A 6,000-nucleotide genomic window follows, 5' to 3' on the forward strand; every position below is an offset into this window, starting at 1 on the left:
CCAGGCAACATCCTTGTAAATCTCTGCACCCTCTCCCCCTTATCCATATCCTTTCTATAATTTGGAGACCAGAACTGAACACAGTACTCCAAACCTGGCCTCACCAATGCCTTAAACAGCCGCAGCATCACCTCCTAGCTCCTCTACTCTACACAATGATTTATGAAGGCCAGCATACCATATGCCTTCTTAACCACCCTGTCTACATTGGAATCCACCTTCAAGAAACCCTGTAACCATAACCCCAAGATCCCTCTGTTCCTCTGCGTACCTCAATGCCCTCTCCTTAACCGCATAAGTTCTATTCTGGTTATTTTTTCTGAAATGCAGCACCTCGCACTGGTCTACATTAAATTCCATCTGCCATCTTTCACCCCACTCTTCCAAACAAACCAAATCTTTCTGTAATCCAAGAAAACTTTCCTCATTATCCACTACTCCCCCTATTTTCGTATCGTCTGCATATTTGCTTACCCAGTTAACCACCCCCTCCTCCAAATCATTAATATAAATGATAAACAACAAGGGACCCAGCACCGATCTCTAAGGCACCCCGCTTGTCGCAGGCTTCCAACCTGACAGACAGTTGTCCACCATGACTCTCTACTGTCTATCTTCCAGCCACTTCTAAACCCATCTCACTCTATTAATCCCTAGTGACTGAACCTTACATGTGGAACCTTATCAAAAGCCTTACTAAAATCCAAATAAATAATGTCATCTGCCCTACCTTCATCAACTTGTCACCTCTTCAAAAAACTCAACAAGATTTGTCAAACATGACTTTCCCTTCACAAACCCACACTGGGTGCCCCTAATCAATCCCTGTCTATCCAGATATTTGTACATACTATCTCTAAGAATACCCTCCATAACTTTCCCCACCACTGAAGTTCTTCCTGAACTTCTGCCCCTTTCATCCTTTACCCATATCCAGATGAGTTGAAGTGGTTCATTTTGGTAGGTTAAATATGATGGCAGAATATCATTTTAGTGGTTAGACTATTGGCCGTGGAGGATTAGAGGGATCTGGGGGTCCACATCCATAGGGCACTCAGCAGCCTGGCAGGTCAATTCTTTTGTAGGAATGTTTATGGTGTATTGGCCTTCATTAATCAAGGAATTGAATTTAGAAGCTAAGAGGTAATGTTGCAGCTCTATAGAAACATGGCCCAGACCCCACTTGGAGGACTTGGTGCACAGTTCTGCCTGCCTCCCTTCCGGAAGGATGTGGAAGCCACAGAAAGGATGAAGATGAGATTTATAAGGATGTTGTCTGGATTAGGGAACAGGCCTTATGAAAACTGGTTGAGTGAACTCGGCCTTTTCTCCTTGGAACGGCAGAGGATGAGAGGTAAATGTTCCATTATTGTCTTGTAATACTACATTTAGAATGTAACATGCATGAAGTTCTTTAACTTGTCTACTGTAAGGCAGACAGAGAGTCACTGCTTTGTCCAGCGCCCTCACAGAAACCTACAGCACCCGGTGTTCCTAGGAGATCTCCCCTCCAATTACTGAGCAGGCCAGAGCCTGATTAGCTTCCAAGATCAGACAATCCCAGGCATGTGCAGGTTATTAGGTGCTGTTAGGTGATCTAGTATAGGTGTATAAGATTATGAGAGGCATTGATTGTGTAGGTAGAGGCTTCTTCCCAGGGCTGAAATGGTTGCCACAAGAGGACATGGATTTAAAGTGTTGGAGAATAGGTACTAAGAACATCAGGGGTAAATTGTTTTACTCAACGAGTGGTGGGTCCATGGAATGGGCTACCAGCAATGGTGGGGTGGGGGAAATTTGTGAGGGTCCTGTAAGAGACTTGAATAGGTAAATGAAGCTTAGAAAAATAAAGTGCAATGGGAAATCTTAGTAATTTCTATGGTAGGGACATGGCATAACTTTGTGGGCTGAAGGGCCTGGATTGTGTTGTAGGTTTTCTATGTTCTATATCTCACCCAGCCTCAGTGGAAAAAGCCTATTTACATTTACTCTCTCCCTCTTCATAATATTAAATACCTTGATCAAATCCCTTCTCATTTTCTATGCTCCGGGGAATAGAGACCTAACCTGTTTAACTTTTCCTGTTACTCAGTTCCTGAAGTCCAGCCAACATCCTAGTAAATCTTCTCTGCACTTGCTTTAGCCTATTGATATGTTTCCTGTAGTTTGGTGACCAAAACTGCACATATTTCTCCAAATTTGGCCTCACCAATGTCTTATACAACTTTACCCTCACATCCCAACTCCTGGACTCAATACTTTGATTTATGAAGGCCAATGTGCCAAAAGCTCTCTTTACAACCCTGTCCACTGGTGACTCCACTTTCAGGGAATTATGTACCTGTATTCCCAGATCCCTCTGTTCTACCGCACTCCTCAGTGCCCGACCATTTACCGTGTCCGTCCTTTCTTGGTTTGTCCTTCCAAAATGCAACACCTCACACTTGTCTGCATTAAACTCCATCGGCCATTTTTCAGCCCATTTTTCCAGCTGGTCCAGTTCCCTCTGTAACCTTTGAAAACCTTCCTCACTCTCCACAACGTCTCCAATCTTAGCGTCGTCTGCAAACTTGCTGATCCAGTTCACCACATTATCATCCAGATTACTGATATAGATGACAAACAACAATGGACCCAGCACCGATCCCTGAGGCACCACTAGTCACGGGCCTCCAGTCTGAGAAGCATCATCCACCAACCACTACTCTCTGCCTTCTCCCATAAAGCCAATGTTAAATCCATTTTACTACCTCACCATGAACACTGAGCAACTGGACCTTCCTGATGAATCTCCCATGATCAAATAGAGGAGTGGAGGAGGAAAAAAAGATGATGTGAAATAATCCAAGGAAAAGGGAAATTATGAATGGGAAAACAGCACAAATGTGGCCAACGAGAGGTTACAGCTAAAGTAAAAGCAAAAGGGGGGGGCAAACAAGGAAGCAAAAACTAGGGGGAAAACAGGATGGGTAATTTTTAAAAACTTACAGAAAGAGAAAGAGTCATTAGGAAAGAAAAGGTGATTTATGAAAGGAATTTGGCAAATAATGTACAAAAGGACACTAAGTTTTTAAAAGAATATATAAAGAATAAAAGAGAGACACGGGTAGATCTGGGACCGATTGGAAATGAAGCAGGGCCTAAACTGGAAGGGGACTATTATCCTGTCAGGAGGGTTTGCTAGAGTTGTTGGGGAGGGTTTAAACTAGTTTGGCAGGGGGAGTGAATTCAAAATGAGAGTGTAGAGATTAGGGCAGTAGGGAGACTGGAAATTACAACAAGGAGAGGAATAAATAGTGAAGAGTTACTCAATAAGAACAGAAAGGAAAGACAGGAGAAACTGCTCTACAAAAAGAACACAGTAGATACAAATTTGGTATCGGGTTCAAGGGCACGATATTTAAATGCACGTAGCATTAGAAACAAAGTGGATGACCTGGTTGCTCAGATTCAACTGAAAAAGTATGACATTGTGGCCACTACTGAAATGTGACTCACTGAGGGACGGTTAGACAGTCTATAGGAAAGATAGGCAGGTGGGTAGAGGAGGAGGGGTGGCTCTGATAATAAAAAATGGCATTAAATCAATAGAAAGGAGGGACAAAGGGTCAAAAGAGATAGAATCATTATGGGTTGAATTAAGAAATGTCAAGGGTAAAAGGACTATATTAGCAGTTACTGGCCTCCAAACAGTAGCCGGGAAGTAGATATTGAGCAGCAGGAAATACAGAGGGCACGTCACAAGGATAATATCAAGATAATTACGGGGGATTTTAACATGATGGGATTGGGAGAGACAGGAAAATACTGGAACCCAGGAGAGAGAGTTTGTAGAAAACCTGAGATGGCTTTTTTGAACAGCTTGAGAAGCCCACCGGGGATCTGCAGTTCCAGATTGGGTCATGTGCAATTAGCCCAAGATCGTTAGGGAGTTAAAGGTCATAGAACCTCTAGGAAGCAGCGATCATAACATGGTTGAATTTAATTTAAAATTTGAAAAGGAAAAAAATATCAAATGTATCAATTTTTCAGTGGAATAAAGGAAATTACAGTGGTAGGAGAAAGGAACCAACTAACTGGAGGATCAGAGCAGGACTGGAAGATGTTTTTCCAAGTAATAAAAGGCCTGCAGGAGAGATATAGTCCAAGGAAAAAGAAATTTGTCCAATGAAAGATGGTACCATTGTGACGAACAAAAGAAGTGAAGGCTAAGATAAAAGCAAAGGAGGGGGGGATACAAGGAAGCTAAAATTAGTGGGAAATCAGAGGACTGGGATTCCTTTAGACACTTCCAGAAAGAGACAAAGCAGGTCATTCGGACAGAAAAGATGAACTATGAAAGGAGATTAGCTAACAATATTAAAAACGATACTAAGAGCTTTTTCAAATATATAAGGAATAAAGGAGAGACACATGTTGACATAGGACCGATAGAAAATGATGCTGGGGAAATTGTAATGGGTTATATTGTATATTATATTATAATGGGTTAAATTGTAATGGCAGAGGAACTTAATCAATATTTTGCATTGGTCTTTTCCATAGAAGACATTAATAATATCCCGGACAGTCAGAGGGTTCAAGGAGTAAAGTTAGGTTCAGTTAGGGTTACTAGAGAAATTGTGCTAGGCAAACTAAACAGATTAAAGATTGATAAATCTCCCGGGCTGGATGTGGGTTTTGAAAGAGGTGGCTTTGGAGATTGTGGACCCATTGGCAATGATCTTCCAGAAATTGATAGACTTTGGAGTGATTCCAGAGGATTGGAAGGTTGCAAATGTGGTTCCGCTGTTTAAGAAAGGTGGGAGACAGAAAGAAGGAAACTATAGGCTGATTAGTCTTGACATCGGTGGTTGGGAACATATTAGAGTCAATCCTCAAGGATGAGGTGATGAAATATCTAGAGATGCATGGCAGGATTGGTCCAAGTCAGCATGGTTTGTTAAAGGGTTGATCTGCCTGACCAACCTATTAAAGTTTTTTGAAGAAATCTCAAGTAGGATAGACAAAGGAGAGGCTGTGGATGTTATCGATAAGATGCCACATATTAGGCTGCTAAATAAGATGAGGGGCCCGTGGAATTACAGGGAAGTTATTAAACTGGATAGAGAAGTGGCTGATAGGCAGGAAGCAAAGGGTTGAAATGAAGGGTTCCCGTTCTGGATGGCTGCCTGTAACTAGTGGTGTTCCACAGGGGTTGGTATTGGGGCCGCTGCTATTTACAATTTATATTAATGATTTGGATTGTGGTATGAATGGTTTTGTGGCCTAATTTGCAGATGACACCAAGATAGGTGGCGGAGCAGGAAGTGTAGTAGAAACCATAAAGTTGGAGAAGGATAGAGACAGATTAGGAGACTGGGCAAAATTATGGCAGATGAGATTTAACATAGAGAAGTGTACAGTTGTACATTTTGACAGTGGAAATAAACAGGCAGAATACTATTTGGATGAGGTGAAAATTCAGACCTCGGATGTGTAAAGGGACCTGGGCGTCCTCGTGCAGGGAAACCTAAAGGTTAATGACCAGGTGGGATTGGGAGTGAAGAAAGCGAATGCTATGTTGGCATCATTTCAAGAGGAAGAGTGTAGAAGAGTAAAGAGGTGTTGATGAGGCTCCATGGGGCACTGGTGAGGCCCCATTTGGAGAAGTGTGTGCAGTTTTGGGCCCCCTATCTTAGAAAGGATGTGATGTTGGAGAGGGTGCAGAGGAGATTTACTAGGACGATTCCCGGAATGCAAGGGCTAATGTACGAGGAGCATTTGGCAGCTCTTGGGTTGTATTCATTGGAGTAGAGGAGAATGAGAGGAGATCTCATAGAGGTATTTCATATTTTGAAAGGTTTAGATAGGGTAGATGCGGGTAAGATGTTTCCCTTGGTGGGTGAATTGAGGACAAGGGGACATAGTCTGAAAATTAGAGGTTATCCAAATAAAACAGATTAGGAAGAACTTCTTTAGCCAGAGGGTCGTGGATCTGTGGGACTCACTGCCGCATAC

Source organism: Narcine bancroftii, chromosome 4, assembly GCF_036971445.1.
Source record: "Narcine bancroftii isolate sNarBan1 chromosome 4, sNarBan1.hap1, whole genome shotgun sequence".
Classification (NCBI taxonomy): domain Eukaryota; kingdom Metazoa; phylum Chordata; class Chondrichthyes; order Torpediniformes; family Narcinidae; genus Narcine; species Narcine bancroftii.